Source organism: Mandrillus leucophaeus, unplaced genomic scaffold, assembly GCF_000951045.1.
Source record: "Mandrillus leucophaeus isolate KB7577 unplaced genomic scaffold, Mleu.le_1.0 Scaffold407, whole genome shotgun sequence".
NCBI classification, from domain to species: Eukaryota; Metazoa; Chordata; class Mammalia; order Primates; family Cercopithecidae; genus Mandrillus; species Mandrillus leucophaeus.
Window position 1 is genome coordinate 1154344 of NW_012104332.1, and position 21135 is coordinate 1175478.

The 21135-nt window shown below is 40.8% G+C and overlaps 1 pseudogene; it reads left to right on the forward strand.

Annotated features, from left to right (window-relative positions):
• The first annotated feature begins 13618 nt into the window (after positions 1-13618).
• LOC105548287 overlaps positions 13619-21135 on the forward strand; it is a 98749-nt pseudogene continuing 91232 nt past the window's right edge.

Below are 21135 nucleotides of genomic sequence, written 5' to 3' on the forward strand. Positions count from 1 at the left end.
CGCTGGCTCTTGGCCCCGCTCCCGGCCGCCACAGCCTCCTCCGCGCCCCACACCAGGTGCTCGCGCTGTGTCTCCATCCTCCCCGCAGGAGGACCTTTAAATAGCAACGTCAGCGCGCTCCTCTCCGCACACACGTCACCCGCTGCTCACGTCACCGGGGTGCGGGGGATGATGTCACGCGGCCGGAAGTACTGCTAAATTAGGGAAGGAGCAGGGGGAGGAGGACTCGGCGAGCTCCTGTGTGCCCACCTGCTCTCGCTTCTCCTTAAAGGCCAAAGCACAGGAGACAGCCCGAGAGGAGCTCGAACAAGGAAGCGGCGGGAGGAGATTTCCTTGCAACAAATGTGCCAAACCGGAGTGAATCATTCGTAGCAGAAGTGCAGAAGTGTCAAGCGGGTAATATCCTATCTCCCACTCCCACCGCTGTTGCAGCAGCACCCCCGGGCTTCTCCTGTCCTAACTAGCAGGGAAATGTGGGAGGGAAAGCCTGATCACACTACTGGTAGATGTATTTCCAACAAGGACTTCGGAAAAATTACCTCAATTTTCAGTTATTGAGTGCCATTCTGGACGTAGTGGACTTTTAAACTTTTTCTCTTATTGGTTACCTGAAACACGAAAGAATAAAGAGTAGAGCAATAAGCAAACGAAGTAATGTTATAGAGGATAGTAATTTTATTTGCAAAATAGCAATTTTGGCATAGGAAAATGAGTCAATCTTAGTTCACTCAGATAATTATCGTCACATGCATAGCAAATGCCAGTGTGTCCTCTCAGTTTCTCTTCATCAAGAATATGAGTTCCGTGACACTTGCCTCCAGACAATAAAACAAGAGAGAGAAAAAAATATATGGGTTTCAGTCTGTGGAATTTAAATTAAAAATTAAAAATTGGAAAGACCACCAAATCCTTTTTCATTAGCACAGGCATATTTTTATCTTCTTTAGTTTTGGCCACATAATATATAATTAAAATATCTCTTAAGTGTGTTGTTTTGCATTTTCTATATGGCAAGGGTGAGTAGCTCTCTATAAGTGTGGTAGCTATGTATGTGTTTGTGTCTATAAAACACCATATTAGGAATGCTTTTTACATTGTAAATTACTACAGCGTTCTTAAATTATTTTAAAATGAATAGGTAAAAACAAAATTTTAAGTTAGGTAAATTCATATAGTGAACTTTGGTTTTATTTTACTTAATCATGGCCAAGAAATAGAATTGATACGTATTGCCAAAGGTCAATACTGTTTCAAGTTAGTCTACAAATTTAGTGACCCTGTTTTCCAAACCAAAATCTAGACACACCATTTGACATTAGAAAAAAAATTTGAATCTGAAGTGACCTGGAAAATCCAGAACATAGGATTACCAGCCTATGAAGTGATTATTAGGAAAGTTATATGTCAATTTCAACGTAGTTTAAATAAAAGAAGGTAAAACTTGTTAGAATGTATACCACGTGTGACTTTTAGAAACTGTAATGTTAAACTACTCACATGGTTCCTATTTAAGGAACATTGGTTTTGCAACTTTCTGTATTTACATTTTCTTGCTCAAGTTAGGAGTCCAAGATTAAAGAACACCACCACCAACAACAAAAAAGACCAATTTGTAACTGTTTCAAATACTCTGGTCATCTTAACATTATACAATTATGATCATGCTTAAAGTTTGAAATATTAAAAGTCTTTTTTTGAGACGGAGTCTCGCTCTGTTGCCGAGGCTGGAGTGCAGTGGTGCTATCTCGGCTCACTGCAACCTCTGCCTCCCAGGTTCAAGCAAGTCTCGTGCCTCGGCTTCCCAAGTAGTTGGAATTGCAGGCCCCTGCTGCCATACCTGGCTAATTTTTGTATTTTTAATAGAGATGGTTTTTCGCCATGTCGGCCAGGCTGGTCTCAAACTCCTGGCCTCAGGTCATCCGCCCACCCCGGCCTCCCAGTGTGCTGGGATTATAGGCATGACCCACAGTGCTCACCCTAGTTTTCATTGTTGTTTTTGTTTTTGTTTTGCTTTGTTTTGTTTTTTGAGGCAGAGTCTCGCTGTGCTGTCCAGGTTGGGTGCAGTGGCACGATCTTGGCTCACTGCACTCTCTGCCTCCTGAGTTCAAGCGATTCTCCTGTCTCAGCCTCCTGAGTAGCTGGGACTACAGGCACTTGCCACCACACCCGGCTAATTTTTGTATTTTTGGTAGAGACGGGGTTTCACCATTTTGGCCAGGCTGGTCTCAAACTCCTGACCTCAAGTGATCCGCCTGCCGCGGCCTCCCAAAGTGCTGGGATTACAGACGTGAGACACTGCCCCGGGTCGCCTCAGGGTTTTTTTTGTTTTGTTCTGTTTTGTTTTTAAGGTTATAACAAAAGGTTAATGAAAGGCAAATCCCTGCTTGCCAATTTGTCTAATGTATATTATTATATTAATAGAAACTTGTACCAATTTGTATTTCAGACAAATGGAGCTTCTTATATCTAAAATGTTAAAACAATAAAACTGTCATTCTTCAAATAATGTCATCCCTTGACCCTTGCAAATTAAAATACAAATTATGTTCTTACACTACTAAAATTTCTTTACAATTTCCTACCTAACTAAATAACTTACCTCTTTCCTGCTCTTTCCATGTTAATTAAACCTCTCACTTTACCATTTTCAAACACTTTATTCTACCCTTTCATCACAACTTCCTCTCATTCACAGTCTTTTTTCCCCTCATCTTTACCCAACTGTCAAAACAGCTTTTCAGTTGCCTTCCTGCCTTTAGAGTGCTGACCCTTTGTTAGTTTCTACTTTTCACAACCACATCGTCTTTTCTCAGCTGCTCTTTTGTCAACTGAAAATTGAGAACAGCTTTTTTCTACATAAATCGAATGGTGCCCTGTGATATAATGACTCAAAGTTTATGTGATTGTTTAACTTCAGCCTCTTACTCTAGAAAATTTTACCTATGATTGATTAATTATAGGTATCAATTTCTTGCCAGCTTATATGGGATCAGGATCAGTAAGTACATATGTCCGTGTAGTCAAAAGAATATGTAAAACTTTGAAACATTTTATGTAATATGGCATGTCTTCTCAGAAAAAATAGCCTTTTCTCCCTGCTTGAAACAATTTCAATACAGTTTTAAGAGGTGTCAGAGAGGCATTCTATGGCTTTCCATCTATAAGTAAATATCTTTTCTCCTAAGATGAGCTGATGTAACCCACATTTTAGTTGTGAATTCCCAACCCTGATTTTTTTGTATGTTTTTTAAAATAGTAAACTTCCTAGAAAGTAATATATTTTCTTTTACCGGAAGAGGAAGAAAGTACTTTAGTAGAGTTTCAAATTTTAACAGTTCCTGTTTCCCACTATGCTCTGAAAATTTGTAGGGCGGTTTATGAATACCCTCTGATTTTAGAATCTGTGGGCGAAGGCATCTGTTTTAGTTACAGAGTTTATTTCCATGCCCTTAATAGGAGATGGCAGTCTTCAATGGGGTGTTCATACATTGGTCATGAGATATGTCTTTCTCAATGAAAAGACATCTATGAGATAGAAAACCTTTGCAGGAAAGAGAGTAAAAGCCAGATTTTATTTTTAATTGGCTTACATTAGGTAATAACAACTTCCTTTTAAATGCCCTCTTTTTGATTACCAAAATACCACTGTTAATTCAAATAAAGTCAGATTGAAAAATAGGTTAAAAGATATCTCTCTGTATAAAAGAAATATCATAATTCCTAGTAGGTAGTACATAGTCATGAAGAAACTAACCAGCAAAGAGTCAACGTAATGATGAGAATGAAAGAGTTGCAGGGAAACAGAATTTATCCAGTGACTCTCCAAAATCATCCCACTTCCTCCATTTACACAGCAGATACCGGGTACCATTGAGTTGTATATGGCCTGTAATAAAACCGTCTTTTATTATCAGTAATGTTCTGAACAGAAGCAAAGTAGTTAAACAATCTCAAGGGTGGGAACATGTGTGTTTGGCATCTTCAAGGCAAGGCTTGAAGACAATTTATTAGAGAAGTTTGAAAGTGGTAGAGTAAAGGAAGCTAAAGAATTAGCCTTAGGAAAACTATGGTAGATAGCCATGGGAAATGATCTCAGAACTACCTCCTGCTCTGATTTTTACTGTGAATTCATTTATTTTCCAAACATGGTCAGAGGGATACAAATGTAATCCTAGATAGTGAAAGAGGATGCTAGAAAGTTTTCAGTTAGCTGCTGTTGAGGGCCCAGATAGAACAAAATTAGAGGAATGGTAGTACAACTGTCTATACAAAATTTTTAAAATATTCAGAAAAGATGGGGATATTGTACCTTTGAAAAAATTGTCTGGCTTAACCTGGGTTGGTTGGTTGATTGTTTCAAGCAGGAGTTAGAGAAAACAGGCTGGAAAAATATGCAGATCTGCAGAGAACTACAGGAAAGAATGTGGAGTAAAGGTTGTGCTGTACCTGTGCAGTTACTTAGAATGGAATGCTGTGGAAGCTGATTGCCATGGTAACCAATAATCTTTTTCCTGAATGGGGGAACAGAACAACCATGAGGAAAATGTTTTAAATGAGCTACCTTATTTTGTGACTGTTATGGTGCCAGCTAAAACAAAAACAACCCACAAGATATTTAGGACAGTCATTCCTATGGAAGGAAATGGCTTTATTTTCAGAGAGACAAGGCTGAGGCAGAAATTCTGGAGTATTTCAAAGAGAGATGGGGCTTTAAGATGGCAATTGCAAACTCTCTGAAGCAGAACATAATGGATAAATATTATGTTTATGGCTAAAGCAGGCAGAAGCAAGACCTAGAACCCGTGTTAAAATTTCTCCCAAGCATAAGAATCAGAAATAAATGAAGATTCTCAACACTTGAGAGTTTCAGCCAAAATATTTCATGAATTATTTATGAGGCTTTTCTTTTAATCTTGTTCTAAATTTTAATTTCTCTAAATATTAAATGGAAATGGTAAATGTTTCTGTATTATTTAGGGTTCTCTAGAGAAACAGAACCAATAGGGTATATATAGGGAGAAAGATAGGCAGGTAGGTAGATGATTGACAGATACGTAGATAGATGTGAGATTTATTATGGGACGTGGCTCATGTGATTATGGAGGCCAAGAAATCAATGTCTGAAGCTGGAGAACTAGGGAAGCTGGCAGCATAATTCAGTCTCAGCCTACAACGCCTGAGAACCGGGGAAACCAATGTTGTAACTCTCAGCTCAAGGCTGAAGGCCGGAGAACTTGGAGTTCTGATGTCCAAGAACAGGAGAAGACAGATACCCTAGCTCCAGAAGAGAGAGATAATTTGCCTTTCCTCTGACTTTTTGTTCTACCCAGGTACTCAGCAGATTGGACAGTGCCCACCTACATTGGCGAGGGTGGATTTTCTGTACTCAGTCCACAGATTCAAATGCCATTCTCTTCTAGAACCACCCTCAGACACACCCAGAAATAATGCTTTACCCACTACTTATGTATCTTTTAAGCCAGTCAAGTAGATACCCAAAATAAACCATCATATCTGTAGTCAATATTTATTCTATTATCATTATTATTATTTTGAGATAGAGTCTCGCTGTGTCGCCCAGGCTGGAGTACAGTGGCACGATCTCGGCTCACCGCAACCTCCGCCTCCCGGGTTCAAGCAGTTCTCTGTCTCAGCCTCCCTAGTAGCTGGGATTACAGGCACCCACCACCACGCCAAGCTAATTTTTGTATTTTTAGTGGAGACAGGGTTTTACCATCTTGGCCAGGCTGGTCTTGAACTGCTGACCTCAGGTGATCCACTCGCCTCGGCTCCCCAAAGTGCGGGGATTACAGGCGTGAGACACTGCACCCGGCCTATTCTATTATTTTTAATAACATCATATATTTTTATTGTATATATCAGCGGTCCCCAACCTTTTTGGCACCAGCTTTTGAGACCGCTTTTGTGGAAGACAATTTTTCCCCTCGGTAGGATGGGGGAGATGGTTTCAGGATGAAACCATTCCACCTCAGGTCGTCAGGCGTTAGTTAGGCACTCATAGGAAGCGCACAACCTAGATCCCGTGAATGAATGAATGAATGAACTTGCATGTGCAGTTCACAATGGGGTTCATGCTGCTATGAGAAAGAACTCTGAACCGTCATGCTCCTAAGATTCACGCTGCTGATCAGACAGGAGGTGGGAGGTGGAGCTCAGGCAGTAATGCTCACTCATCTGCCACTCACCTCCTGCTGTGCTGCCTTGTTCCTCACAGGCCATGGACCCATATCAGTCTGTGGCCCAGGGGCTAGGGACCCCTGATATAAATGATGGCAATACATGATAAAAATATAGTTTTCCTATTTTGATTAGGTCATCTTCTAAAATCTTCTTACACTTAGAATAAAATCCAAACTCCATGCCTCGACCTAAGAGGTACTGCATGGTCTGGCCCCTGCTCACCTCTCTTGCCTTGGTTTCCATTTCCCCCTCCATTGCTAGTGTGTGGGATGGTGCATTGTCAACTGCATGAGCAAAAACTCCAGGTAATGGTGACTTAACCTATAAGGTCATTTTTTAATTTGCTTATTAAAAAGAAGTCTGGAGGTAGATGGTCTTAACAGTTGATTTGGAAAGTCCAAGGTGTCATTAGAGTCTTTCCATCCTTTTATTTTGCTATCTTCATGTGTTTTCTTTTAAACCTGGATTGCTGTGCCTTTCTTTTTTAGAAGATTATTGTATTTCCAGGCATCACATTCAAAGAACACCCAAAACAGGAAGGGAGGGAAGGAGACTGAGTTATTTTCTCTTTTATGGCTGCTTTTTTTTTTTTTTTTTAAAAACCAGGGAGAAAAACTCTGAAGGGACCTCAAGAAAATTCCTTCTCATGTCTTGTTGGCCAGAACTAGATTACATGCTCATCCCTAAATCAGTGATTGATAGTTTGGAACTGGATTTTCAATGATTGGCTTAGACAAATGGCGGTTCATCCCTTGAGTCTGCCTATCGCGACTGAACCAAATTAAAACTCTCAGCATGGAAGAAAGGCCAGTGGCCATTGGGCAAGCAAACCACGTATTTGCCACGCAGCCTGAAGCCACTCATATTCCTGCTGATCTTCAAGTATGACAAGCTTGCTCCAAAAGCAGGGCCTTTGCACTTTTTTTGTTCCTTCTGCCTGGAACACGTATGTCCAAGACCTTCACATAGTGTGCTCCTCCTCATCATTCAATTCTGTGCTCAAATTATATCTCTTGAAAAAGATCCTCTTTATAAACTATCTGTACATCCATAGCCATTAATCTTCCACTTAATTTGCTTTATTCATAGCATATTCAACACTGTCTAAAATGGTATTATATATTAGTGTACTCGTAGAATAGAGCCTCATGAAGAGGAACTTTGCCTACCTTGTTTACTTTCCTGTCTGTAATAGCAAGACAATGTCTAGCACAGAGTGGGTGCTCAATAAATGATTATTGAATGAATGGATTTGCTAGGACTTTCGGTTATCCTTAGGTAGAAATTACTTAAGTCAGGGTTCTTTTTTTTTTGAGACAGAGTCTTGCTCTTTAGCCAGGCTGGAATGAAGTGGCCTTATCTCAGCTCACTGCAACTTACGCACTCAGCTCACTGCTCAAGCCCTTCTCCTGCCTCAGTCTCCTGAGTAGCTGGGATTACAGGCGCCTGCCGCCACGCCCAGCTAACTTTTTGTATTTTTAGTAGAGATGGGGTTTCACCATGTTGGCCAGGCTGGTCTCAAACTCCTGACCTCAGATGATTCACCCACCTCGGCCTCCCAAAGTTCTAGGATTACAGGCGTGAGCCACAGCACCCAGCCTAGTCAGGGTTCTTAACAAGTTAGCTAGAGCAAACAACAGCATCTGCTCTAACTAGAACACAGGGATTTGGTAGGGTGGTATACATAGCTCATAGAATCATTGGGAGGGCTGGGGAATCCTCACGCTGAAGTCCCTGGAACAAGAACTTGTAGGAAACAGAACATTCAAATTAGGTATTTTGAGTTGTGCTTAATAACAAATACTACTTTTTTTTTTTTTTTCCCCCAGAGGCAGGATTTCGCTGAGGGAGTGCAGTGGCATAATCACAGCTCACTGCAGCCTCAGCCTCCCAGGGTCAAGTGATCTTCCTGCCTTAGTCTCCCAAGTAGCTGGGACTACAGGCACATGCCAATACGGCAACTAATTTTTGTATTTTTTGTGGAGATGGGGTCTCACTATATGCCCAGACTGGCTCAAATTCCTGGGCCCAAGCAGTCCTTCTGCCTCGGCCTCCCAAAGTGTTAGGATTACAGGTATGAGCCGCTATGCCCAGCAAAATGCTACTCTTTGCAAAGGTGGCGCACAGTATAGGAAAACCATAAGAGAGAGGACAGTGGCTGGCATAGCAGCACAGACTATCCCCTCTGTGCCTGAAAGGACGGGAAGAAGGAGCAATGCATGGAACCTGGAGGCAGAGACGGCTGTGTGGAAAGCGTTGTCTGAAGTAGCTGTATCCTTTGCTTAAAGGTCACAGCCAGCTCACAGAGACCCCACAATGAGGCAGCCCAGGAAATGAATAACTCAACTTTACTCTCCTTCCCACCCCACCCTCCATCTCCTGTTGCATTCCTCCTTCTAAAGCTGACATACAGGAAGCTGGGCAGAGGAGCCCAGTGATGTAGTCCACATCGTCCTGGGGCAAAGAGCAGGAAAAAGAAGGCTCAAAGATGGATCTGGAGAGGCAAACTAAAGATACCCAGCCCAATTCCATTTAGCTATCAGATTAGCAGTTGTATTAAAGTTTGGCATGTGGGAAAACAAGCACTACCACACAGTAGGAGTGTAAATTGGTATATCCTTGAAGACATATATAAATTTTGACACAGTAGTTCCACTTTAAGGAATTTATCCTACAGATACTCTTTTTCAAGTGTTCAAATAAACGTAAATTTTTTTGTATTGCTTTAAAATGAAAAAAGGGAGAAGAGACAACCTGTATGTCTATTGATAGAGGACTAGTACAATCGTATAATAAAATACTATGCAGCTATTTAAAAGAATGAGGTAGATCTGTAGTTCTGATACAGAAAGATGCCTAATACAGAAAAAAATTCTGGATGGATATAATAAACTGAATTGTGGTTAACTTGAGAGAGTGCGATTGTAAATTTGAAATTTAAAGAGGAGAGGAGGATTTTAAAAAAGATTTCCGTAACACCATTTGTATTGTTTGCATTTTTTATCATGATTATATATTATTGTAATAATACAAAACCAAACCATATTATTTTGAAAATATTAAAAATACACAAATATGTTTAAAATTCAATTGCGGGAGGACAGAATGAGACGTTAATATACTCTTAATTGTCCTATCTTCCTCTCCTTTATATCTTTTTTGTTAGAAAATACTGTAAGTTGGCTGGGCACGGTGGCTTACACCTGTAGTCCCAGCACTTTGGGAGGCTAAGGCGGGCGGATCACCTGAGGTCAGGAGTTTGAGATCAGCCCGATCAACATGGAGAAACCCTGTCTCTATTGCAACATGAATAGTGGGATACCCTGTTGCTGAAAAGTCAATTCTATGAGGCTGCTAAGCAGTTTTACAGTTGTATACTAGAAGGGAAAGGAAGTGTTGTATAAAACAGAATTTGGTCAACCTTTGTATTCATTGTGGGTCCTTAGACCATACCTGAGTTTATGCTAATGAAATTACTCAACACAGGGGTAGGCCATACCAGAAATACCAGGCCTGTAATTAGAGGATGAGGGCTTTGAGTAAGACGTTATTAGCCCAGCCTCTGAGAAGGAGGAAGGGGCTAGGGATTGAGTTCAGTTACATGGCCAGTGAATCAATCCATGATCCCTATTCAAAGAACCACCAATAAAACTCCAGACGCTGAGGCTCAGGTGGACTTCCCTAGTTAGTAGTCATACATTTGTGTGCCAGGAAAGTGTCCTGAGGACACAGAAGCTTCACATTTGGGATCCTCCCAGACCTTACCCTATGTATCTTTTTAGTTGTCTGTTCCTGATTTGTGTCCTTTTTTTTTCTTTTTGAGACACAGTCTAACTCTGTCACAGGACTGGAGTGCAGTGGCACGATCTCAGCTCACTGCAACTTCCCCTCCCGGGTTCAAGTGATTCTCCTGCCTCAGCCTCCCGAGAAACTGCGTCTACAGGCACGTGCCACCATGCCCAGCTAATTTTTGTATTTTTAGTAGAGACGGGATTTCGCCCTGTTGGCCAGGATGGCCTCCATCTCCTGACCTCATGATCCACCTGCCTCGGCCTCCCAAAGCACTGGGATTACAGGCATGAGCCATTGCGCCTGGCCTTGTGTCCTTTATAATAAAACTATAATCATAAGTATAGCACTTTCCTCAGTTCTATGAATTATTCTAGCAAGTTATTTAATGGGAGGGGATGGTGGGAACCCCTGAGTTTGTAGCCAGTTGATCAGAAACGTAAGTAACCTGGAAACTCCTGATCTTGTGGCTGGTATGTGAAGTGAGGTCAGTGTTGTGGGAGACTGTGCCATTAGCCTGTGAAAGTTACCTGACTCCAAATAGTTAGCATGATAATTGCACTGCAGAAGGAAAAACCACATACCTCCTCAGAACCCAAGAGACAATGAGAAACTGTCTCATGACACCCTCCTGAAAGATAGGAAGGCAAGTGAGAAATGACCTTGAAGCAACTCCTCCCAGGCCTCCCATGGTCTCATGTTCCAGGAGGATCACAAGATATTCTGCCAAAATTTATGTCAGCTACAGTTAAGGCTTGCATGAAAAAAGGTCTGGAAATATGTTTGCCAAAGTAATGGGCTGGGCACAATGGCTCATGCCTGTAATCCCGGCATTTTGAGAGGCCAAGGCAGGAGGACTGCTTGAGTCCAGGAGTTCAAGACAAACCTGGCCAACACAGAGAGACCCTGTCTCTATAATAAATAAAAAATAAATTAGCTGGATGTAGTGTTGAGCACCTATATAGTTCTAGCTACTCAGGAGGCTGAGACGGGAGGATTGCTTGAGCTCAGGAGTTCAAGACTGCGGTGAGCTATGATCACGCCAGTGCGCCCCATATTGGGCAACAAAGCAGGATCACATCTCTAAAAACAAAAAAAAAACAAAGTGATGGCAGTTGTCACTGGGTCATGGAATCCGAAGACTTTGGCTTGCTTTTTGCTACTTTTCTTCATTATACTTTATAGAGACAATTTAGGGTGTGGTTAAGTATAGACTCTGGGGACATCCTGCCTAGGTTTGAATTTCAGCTCTGTCATTTAGTAACTTCATGTTCTTGATACTGATCCACTAACCTGCCCTTTCAATCCAAGGGCTCAGCCAGCTCCAGTCTCTCCTAGGAGTGCATTCACCTCTTTTATTAATACCTTCTTCATCTACAAGAACGTCATGTGGAACTGTCATTTTCCTTCCTGAAATGAAGATTTAATATGTCCATGATAATGCCCTAATTTATCATCTTTGTTTTTCCATTAAATTTTAAATAACCCAATGAACAACAAGAAAAAAAAAAATTCTAGCTTGCCATGATTCGTTTCTTGACAAACCAAGACTTCAAGCAAATTACTTAGCCTCTTGATGCCTAAGCTTTCTTATTTGTAAAATGGAGAATAAATAATAGTCCTTACCTCATACAGTTGTGAGGATTAAGTGAATGAAAACAAACAAAACCCTTGGAACAGTGCCTGGTACACAAAAAGCACTCATATATGTTAGCTATTTTTAAGACTTTTATGTGTTATTTGATTTGTATACAGTGACTACATGTCACTGTAAACCCAATTAAAACATACAAAAATATCAAATTTTCTGTTTATGTCTCATTTACGTTTTTCACTTCACAACTAGACGAATTAGCCACCTTTTTTTCTTTCTTTCTTTTTTTTTTTTTTTTGAGACAGAGTTTTGCTCTTGTTGCCCAGGCTGGAGTGCGGTGGCACAATCTTGGCTCACTGCAGCCTCCGCCTCCTGGGTTCAAGCAATTCTCCTGCCTCACCCTCCTGAGTAGCTGGGATTACAGGCACGTGCCACCACACCCAGCTAATTTTTTTGTAATTTTAGTAGAGACTGGGTTTCATCATGTTGCCCAGGCTGGTCTTGACCTCCTGACCTCAGGTGATCCACATGCGTTGGTCTCCCAAAGTGCAGGGATTACAGGCGTGAGCTACCGCGCCCAGCCAATTAGCCACATTTTTGCTTATCATCCTAACATTTCATAGTCGCCGTGTAGAGAAATGGGGTAAGTTTAAGCTAGAGAAAGCATTTGAAAACTGAGATGAATATCTTAGATGAGTATATACATAAAACTTAAAATTCTTTCACTACCACCTCCAAAATAAACCAAAGTTAACATTTTAGTCTTATGTGTATTTAAAGGAAGTGCATTAAAATGTTCATTATATTTTATCTCTGGTTAATGAAATTTTGTATACTTTTTCTTTATACATTTATACATATTGTAAATTCTTTCAAGTGAGCATGTATTACTTTTTGGAATCAGAAAAAACATGTTATTTTTAAAGATAAAATTATTTTTATCAGAGTATTTTTTGAACTGTGCAAAGAGAGAAACATAAAATATTTGAGATTCCAGTAACATGAGAGATTACTTTTGAAACATTCTGAAATTATATTTTCTATTGGTTTTTAACAAGATTTACAACCTACTCAAAATGCAGTAGAGTGGGCATCACAAAGCAAATTTATTTGAAAGCACCAGAACCAGTACATGAATAGTCATGACATTCAGCAACATGTCCCTATTGAAAAACGATTTTAGAATCTATAATGTTGGTTGTTGTACTAACAGGGTAAGCTACATGTAGAATAAAATGAAAAATAAAAGTAGTGATTAAAGATGATTAGAGATTAAAAAAGAGAAAATATTTTAATGAAACTGCCCTTTGTAATGTTAATACTAATCACACTCAAATACAAACATGAACTTTGAGAATAGCAGTAAATTCTTATATAGAGCTATTAAGAACATGAATTTTGGAATCAGATGGATTTTGAGTTTGAGTCCTCTTGGCTCAGCCAGGTAGCACGGGATGTGTTATTTAAACACATCATCTCTAAACCTCAGTCTCCCAGATTCTAAGATGTGAATAATGATAGTACCTGAAGGATTTGTTGTAATAATTAAATGAAATATTTACTAAGCAAATGCTTAGTAAATGCACTCTTTACATATGAAAGACAGAGTCTCGCTCTGACACCCAGGCTGGAGTGCAGTGGCGCAAGCTCGGCTCACTGCAAGCTCTGCCTCCTGGGTTCTTGCCATTCTCCTCCCTCAGCCTCCCGAGTAGCTGGAACCACAGGCACCCACCACCACGCCTGGCTAAGTTTTTGTGTTTTTAGTAGAGACGAGGTTTCACTGCATTAGCCAGGATGGTCTTGATCTTCTCACCTCATGATACGCCCGCCTCGGCCTCCCAAAGTGCTGGGATTACAGGTGTGAGCCACCACGCCCAGACTTCTGTTTCTCTTACTGATGTGAAAATTAGTTGCATTTTTTTCTATTCCTTGTATTACCTTACAATCAGCTACTTAAGAGGAACTATAAAATGAAAAGGGAACATTAGACTATGTAAGAATTAGGGAAACTGGCTCTCTCTTCCACCACCCAAGATGCCAAAAGGAACAAAGGCCAAGGGGAAGAAGGTGGCTCCAGCCCCTGCTGTCATGAAGAATCAGGAGTCCAAGAAAGTGGTGAATCCCCTGTTTGAGAAAAGGCCTAAAAATTTTGGCATTGGACAGGACATCCGGCCCAAAAGAGACCTCACCTGCTTTGTGAAATGGCCCCACTGTATCACGTTGCCGTGGCAGAGAGCCATCCTCTATAAGCAGCTGGAAGTGCCTACTGCGATTAACCAGTTCTTTCAGGCTCTGAACCACCAAACAGCTACTTAGCTGCTTAAGCCGGCCCACAAGTACAGGACAGAGACAAAGCAAGGAGAAGAAGCAGAGGCTGTTGGCCTGACTGAGAAGAAAGCTGCCGGCAAAGGGGATGTCCCCATTAAGAGACTACCTGACCTCTGAGCAGGAGTTAAGACCGTCACACCTGGGTGGAGAACAAGAAAGCTCAGCTGCTGGTGATTGCACACAACGTGTGGCACACAACGTCTGGTTGTCTTCCTGCCTGCCCTGTATTGTAAAATGGGGGTCCCTTACTACATTATCAAGAGGGAAGCAAGACTGGGACGTCTAGTCCACAGGAAGAACTGGATCATTGTCACCTTCACACAAGTTGATGTGGAAGACAAAGGAGCTTTGGCTAAGCTGGTGGAAGCTATCAGGACCAATTACAACAACATATATGATGAGATCTGAGACAATGTCCTGGGTCCCAAGTCTGTGGCTCACATTGCCAAGCTCAAAAAGGCAAAGGCTAAAGAACTTGCATCAAACTGGGTTGAATGTACACTGTTGAGTTTTCTATATATAAAAATAATTAAAGTAATGCAAATTTTCCTTTAAAAAGAAAGAATTAGGGAAACCAACTTCAAATTTCTGAAATGTATTCTTTTAAAGCATCTGAAACCTGTGTGTTTTTTACACAGAGGCATACATACCAACTCTGTGATATTATCCAGTGTAAAAGGAAAGCAAAACAGAGACCCTAGCATACAAACGGAAAATATTTTTTACTTCATGTTCAGTGATCTCTGAATCCTTCTGAACTAAGCTACATTTTGGTCTTTTTCATCTATAAACGGGAGTGCAGATTATCATTGACTTGGTATTGGGATAAACTCCTGGCCTTTTAAGAATGCCTTTTCTTGGCCAGGCGCGGTGGCTCAAGCCTATAATCCCACCACTTTGGCAGGCCGAGACGGGCAGATCACGAGGTCAGGAGATCGAGACCATCCTGGCTAATACGGTGAAACTCCATCTCTACTAAAATTACAAAAAAATTAGCTGGGTGTGGTGGCGGGAGCCTGTAGTCCCAGCTACTCAGTAGGCTGAGGCAAGAGAATGGTGTGAACTAGGGAGGTGGAGCTTGCAGTGAGCCCAGTTCGTGCCACTGCTCTCCAGCCTGGGTGACAGAGAGAGACTCCATTTCAAAACAAAACAAAACAAAAAAAGAATGCCTTTTCTTGCACAAAGGCTCATGTCACCCTTCAAAGGCCTTAGGAAATCTCAATCAAAGTTGGCCTTCAAAACTTGCCCATGAGTTAACTGAGCTCGTACATTAGAGTACCTAACTACAATTTTTAGCTAAACCTCCACAAGGCATTTACCCTTAAGGGAAAAGTCTGTCTTCATAGTTCTTCTGCCCTGCCCAAAACCTACTTTAGAATGAACACTGAGGCTTCAGTTACATGGAGCTTTCCTTTTGCTCATGGCACTCCCTTAACTAACAGCATCTCCCTGCGATCCCTTTATTTAAAAGGGGAATCAACACTCCTGGACATTTAGTGTAAAAGAATGGAAGCTGCTACCTTTCTGTCTACTTACCCGAACTTCAGAGTTTTCCTGTTTTCCTGTCATTTCCGCCATTGCTATTGTAGGCATTCTCTACTTAGAAGAAGTCACATCATCTATGACCCTGGGTATGCTGGCCTCCAGATTGCTTACACAAATTTTAAATATATTTGTCCCAGCAGAGGGATCTTTGAAACCCTGCTCTTTAGGCTTCTCCAAATTAGAATGTATTTATTGATTCATATACTCTTTCTTCATTGTAAACCAGCTCCCATCCCTATATATATATATAAATTTTTTTTTTGAGACAAGGTCTGGCTCTATTGCCCAGGCTGGAGTGCAGTGACACAATCTTGGCTCACTGCCACCTCTGCCTCCCAGGCTCAAGCCATCCTCCCACCTCAGCCTCCCCAATAGCTGAGACTACAGGCGTGCACCACCATGCCTGGCCAATTTTTGTATTTTTTGTACAGACAGGTTTTTGCCATGTTGGCCAGACTTGTCTGAAACTTGTGGGCTCAAGCGATCTGCCTGCCTCGGCCTCTCAAAATACTGGGATTACGGGTGTAAACCACTGCACTTGTCTCATGTATTTTATTAAAGTGCTGCCAATCCAAGGAAACCCAATTTTAAAAAATTCTTATTTAAGGGAGGCTGAGGCAGGAGAATCGCTTGAACCCGGGAGCTGGAGGTTGCAGTGAGCCGAGACTGTGCCATCGCACTCCAGCCTGAGTGACAGAGCAGGACTGCGTCTCGAAAGAAAAAACAAACAAACAAAAACTTATTTTTAAGAATAGGAAATGTCTCTGCATATAAAGATTTTTGAGAAGTCTTATGTCTGTAAATTGTATTTGCTGGTTTCCCCTTTGCCACAATAGTCATTATTTCCCTAAAGAGCTCACAATATTTATACATGAACTTCCCTTATAAGCTATGGTGCCTTTTCCCCAGTAGGTTGTTTTTACGTTTTTCAGTGATCCTACCATTTAATTACAGATTCAACTAGTTTGTCCAGTATAGTGTGATATTCACTATGTGTATGTTTCCACAGCTATGCTTGCAACTCATCTTTCAGATAGAATTCAGATAGGCAATTCATCAGTCCCCTGGAAAGTTTGCCATAACAGGGTACATAACTTTGCTAGCAATTGCACAACTTTACCCTTGATATTCTTTAAAATCCTAGGTAGAACAAATTCTGTTGATTTATCTCTTTCTGGTGTGTTAGCTAGGTCCTGGGCCTTTCCTACTATTTATTCATAAGAAAAATACCACCTTATATTTGTATAGTGCTTTATGCTTTCCAGTTATTTTCAGCTTTTCACTGGGTATAATAATATCAATTTCTGTGAATCAAAAGGTAATTATTTTCCCTACAAACCTAAAACTGCTCTAAAAAGTGAAATCTAGCTGGGCATGGTGGCTCACACCTGTAATCCCAACACTTTTGGGAGGCCAAAGCAGGTGGATCACCTGAGGTCAGGAGTTTGAGACCAGCCTGGCCAACATGGTGAAACTCTGTCTCTACTGAAAATAAAAAATTAGCCAGGCATGGTGGTGGGCACCTGTAATCCCAGCTACTCAGGAGGCTGAGGCAGAAGAATTGCTTGAACCCGGGAGGTGGAGGTTGCAGTGAGCCGAGATTGTGAGATTGCACCACTGCACTCCAGTCTGGATGACAGAGCAAGACTTCATCTCAAAAAAAAAAAAAAAATTATATGCCAAGCATTATGCTAATGTATATTTCCTCACTCAACCCATAACAACCCTAATGGGATAGGTATTCTGTATTCATGCCATCTTTATAGGGAAGGAAAAGGAAACTGAGCAGGAATTTGTCATTTACCTAAAATCCACCTGCATTCAAACCTAAATCTGCCTAATTCCAAACCTTTGCCCTTAACCTCTATGCCCTTTTGCCATTTAATTAGAACTAAATCAAGCATTTCTAGAACTATAGGTAGCTGGATTAGGATGCAGACTATCTGCATTCTGGTCTGGCTCTGCCACAACCATTTGATCAAGGGCAGGTGAATTAACTGGTGAGGACCTGTTTCTTTATATGTTAAATGAGATAATAGATTACAAGACTTTAATATTTTCTATTCTGTGATTTTATTTATGTAAATATTCACTAACCACCATGTTATGAATAGGCACAAAACCAAAGTAAAAGATGTTAAATTTAAATTTAAAATAAATTTTAACAGAAACAGAAGGTACATGTTTGTTTTATTGTTTTACTTTACAGCCAAAAGCAAACCAAAACACCAGAGATGCTCATTTAAGCAGTAGGGCCTTAACTTTTGAGTGTGATGGCAGTTACGTCTGTAAATTAATTTTATTCATTGCTGTGTTGGATAGATATATATGTTCACTTCCTGCAAAAATTGAAACTGAATGTTAACAGTATGTAATCTATTTGTTCAGCGTGTATTCAGAGAGATTTAATGAAGAAATTAACACCGTGTCAGATGGGATGGGGCAGATCAATGTCCTATAATCGTGTGGCCTAAATTTGGCTAAGTTAGATTTAGTTTTTCCCAGAAAATTTTAGGGTTGCCAGGCTTTTCTTATTCTGTACATAATGATCCAGCCTTTTCTTGCCCCTGTTTATAATGGAAACCTTCTATGCTGGTTGTTTTGCCAATGCTGCCCAGTCCTTCCCTTTCCTCTCCACCTGCATCTCTTCTTCCCCCTTCTCTGCCCTGGACTGTGCCTCAGAAGGCTGAAATGTGCTAACTGTGTCTCCATAAGTCTTTTTGAATTGAAACACACAGGAGATCTGAGAGTGCAAAGTCGGCATGTCTTCCCTGCCCCCACTTTGGCACCCTGTCTCTCACAGTAGCCGCATCACTCCCCAACCACACTGGTCTTCTTCCCCAGCTCCAGTTTCTACTGGGCCCTGCTAACTACTCTATTTTCTTTGTTTCTACAGCCCCAGGGGAAAGTGGTTTTCCCTCTGAAGGTGGTCCCTGGGTATCTCACCGTATTTTGTCTCTTCTTAACCTTGCTTATGTATGTTTGAGTAGTCTTTTCATTAAAGTCTCTTCATTTAAACCATCTAGGATGAATTTTGTTTCTTCCCCAGGATCCCAACTGATTCACTATCACTTACCTAAAACTCATTGAATTGGAATTTAAGCACCTCATCCCAAAGATGACATTGACTTCAATCAATGAGTACATATTGAGCGTCTTGATGTGCTTAAGGGTATACCAAGAGCTATGACAGGTACAAGAGTCATTTGAGGCTAGCCCAAGTGTGGTGGTGTCTACAACAAATTGATCACAATCAGTGGCAGATTTCTTTGTTTCTTTTCTACTCCCATTGCTTCACATAACTAGCCTTAAGAAAAAGAGTCATTTGTGTGGCGTTCTTGCCCTTGAGAAGTTTATACTTTAGTTAGGAAGTCCACAATCAACACATTAAACTATTAACATGTAACACAGGACTTTAAATCTTAAATTAGGTAGCAGATAAAATTATCATAGGAAATGCTAACTTTCCATGCCCAGTTAATTTTTTGTATTTTTAGTAGAGACAGGATTTTACCATGATGGCCAAGTTGGTTTCGAACTCCTGACCTCAAGTGATCCTCCTGCCTCGGCCTCCCAAAATGCTAGGATTACAGATGTGAGCTACCACGTCTGGCTGTGTATTTTTTTTTTTTTTTAAAGGAAGGAAGAACAGAAGTCAAAGGAAACAGAAGAACAAGTCAGAGGAGCCAATTTGGGAGATTTTAAGCTTTTCTTTTCTTTTTTTTCCTTTTCTTTTTGAGACAAGATCTCGCTCTTTTGCCCAGGCTGAAGTGCCTGCATTTTAAAATTATCTGAATTGGAATTTTTTAATTTATCAGACTTATGAAATATATTATTGTGAACTAGAAAGTATTAGTGAAAGCTGGGCATGGCAGTTCACGCCTACAATCCCAGCACTTTGGGAAGCCATGGCAGGAGGATAGCTTGAGGCCCGGAGTTTGAGACCAGCCTGGGCAATATAGCAAGACTCTTGTCTCTACAAAGAAAAAAAAAAAGTATTAGAGAAATTTCAACCAATTGTGGAATATTTATGCTCAAAATACCCTGAGTCAGTGAAATGTGTCCAAAGGTACATGCTGTATAAATATCATGAGGGCTAGTAGGTCATTCTTGTGTACAGAAGAGGAATTTGTTTGTCAAACAAGAAGAACAGGGCATTTGCCATTGATCAATCTGGAACTATCTACTATTCCCATACACTACTTGAGTAAGAAACTGATCAACTGATGACTCTTATTTTCAATGGGAGTATTTTGATAGGCCCAGAGATATGTATTAAAACCCAAGCTTGTTAGTCAGTGTGTCTCCCCATTTGAATCAGAGAGAAGGCCCTAGGGATGTGAGAATGGGCAAGGCATATGCTACAGTCTGGTGTCTAATATGATTATTGTAACCCAATAAACATGTTACTGTTTTAAAAGCTTGGTTTCAAGAGTACAAATTTGATATAAGTTGGGAATGGAAAGACATCAGAATGTGCAGAAAGGTGTTGAGTTATCTCTGCCTGTGTACCGACAACAGTGGGGCTCTCTGTCGTAGGAGGGAAGCCTTTATGTGGTGTGACTTGGGGGTTTGCTCTCAAAACTTGATTAGAATTCAGATAGGTCAGACAGAAGGATTTGAAGGACAGCAACAATATAAGGAAAGGCAGAGAGATGAGAATGAGCTAGGTATTACACACAGGACACTGAAGAGACCAGACAGTGAAGACTTGACAGCCAAGAACAATTTGAGCAATACAAAGTATTATTGGACAGATGGGATAAGGACAGATCAACTTCCTATAATTCTACTGATGGAAAAGAACAGAGCATCAGAATTTCAAAGTCCTAGCAATGTAATTTCTCTGTAAGTAATACAACTCATTTTAAAACATTGATGTAGCCACTCTGTAGGTTGCTTAGAAATTGCTATCATATTCAAGCAGAGCTTGAAGTGGACTGGATCTCTGCTATGGTTTGAAAATGTGTCCTCTCCAAAACTCATGTTGAAACTTAATCCCCAGTGTGGCAATGTTGAGAAGCCTTTAAGAGGTGATTGTGTCCTGAGGGCTCTGCTCTCATGAATGGATTAATGGGTTATCCAGGGTGTGGGACATGTGGCTTTATAAGAAGAGGAAAAGAGACCTGAGTTAGCACACTCAAACCCCTCACCATGTGATGCTCTGTGCCTCCTTGGGACTCTGCAGGGGGTCCCTACCAACAAGAAGGCTCTCACCAGATGTGGCCCCTCAACTTTGGACTGCTTAGCCTCCGTAACTATAAGAAACAAATTCTTTTTCTTTATAAATTACTCCGTTTCAGATATTCTGTTATAAACAACTTATATAATCTCATAGGATTTCAGATCTGGGAACTGATTTTGAGTTCCTGTACATGTTAGCGTAGATGTAGGGAGAGAGGAAATTCAGAAGTGCATTCTCAGCTAAACTGAGGGTATGGATAGATTTACTAATGAGACAAAGTAAATTTGCAGCTATGGAAACAATAGTGTCATTCAAGATTGCTTCCTTTCTCAAAGTGGGAGGCAATAGGACAATGATTTTCTCTTCGTGTATAGGAGCCTACTTCCTACCAGGAATGGGGGAAATGAGAGAAGCATCACCATTTATTACGTGCCCAATCATTACAGGCACTGTTTAAAGAAAGGATCATAGGGATACAGAAATAATAACGGGT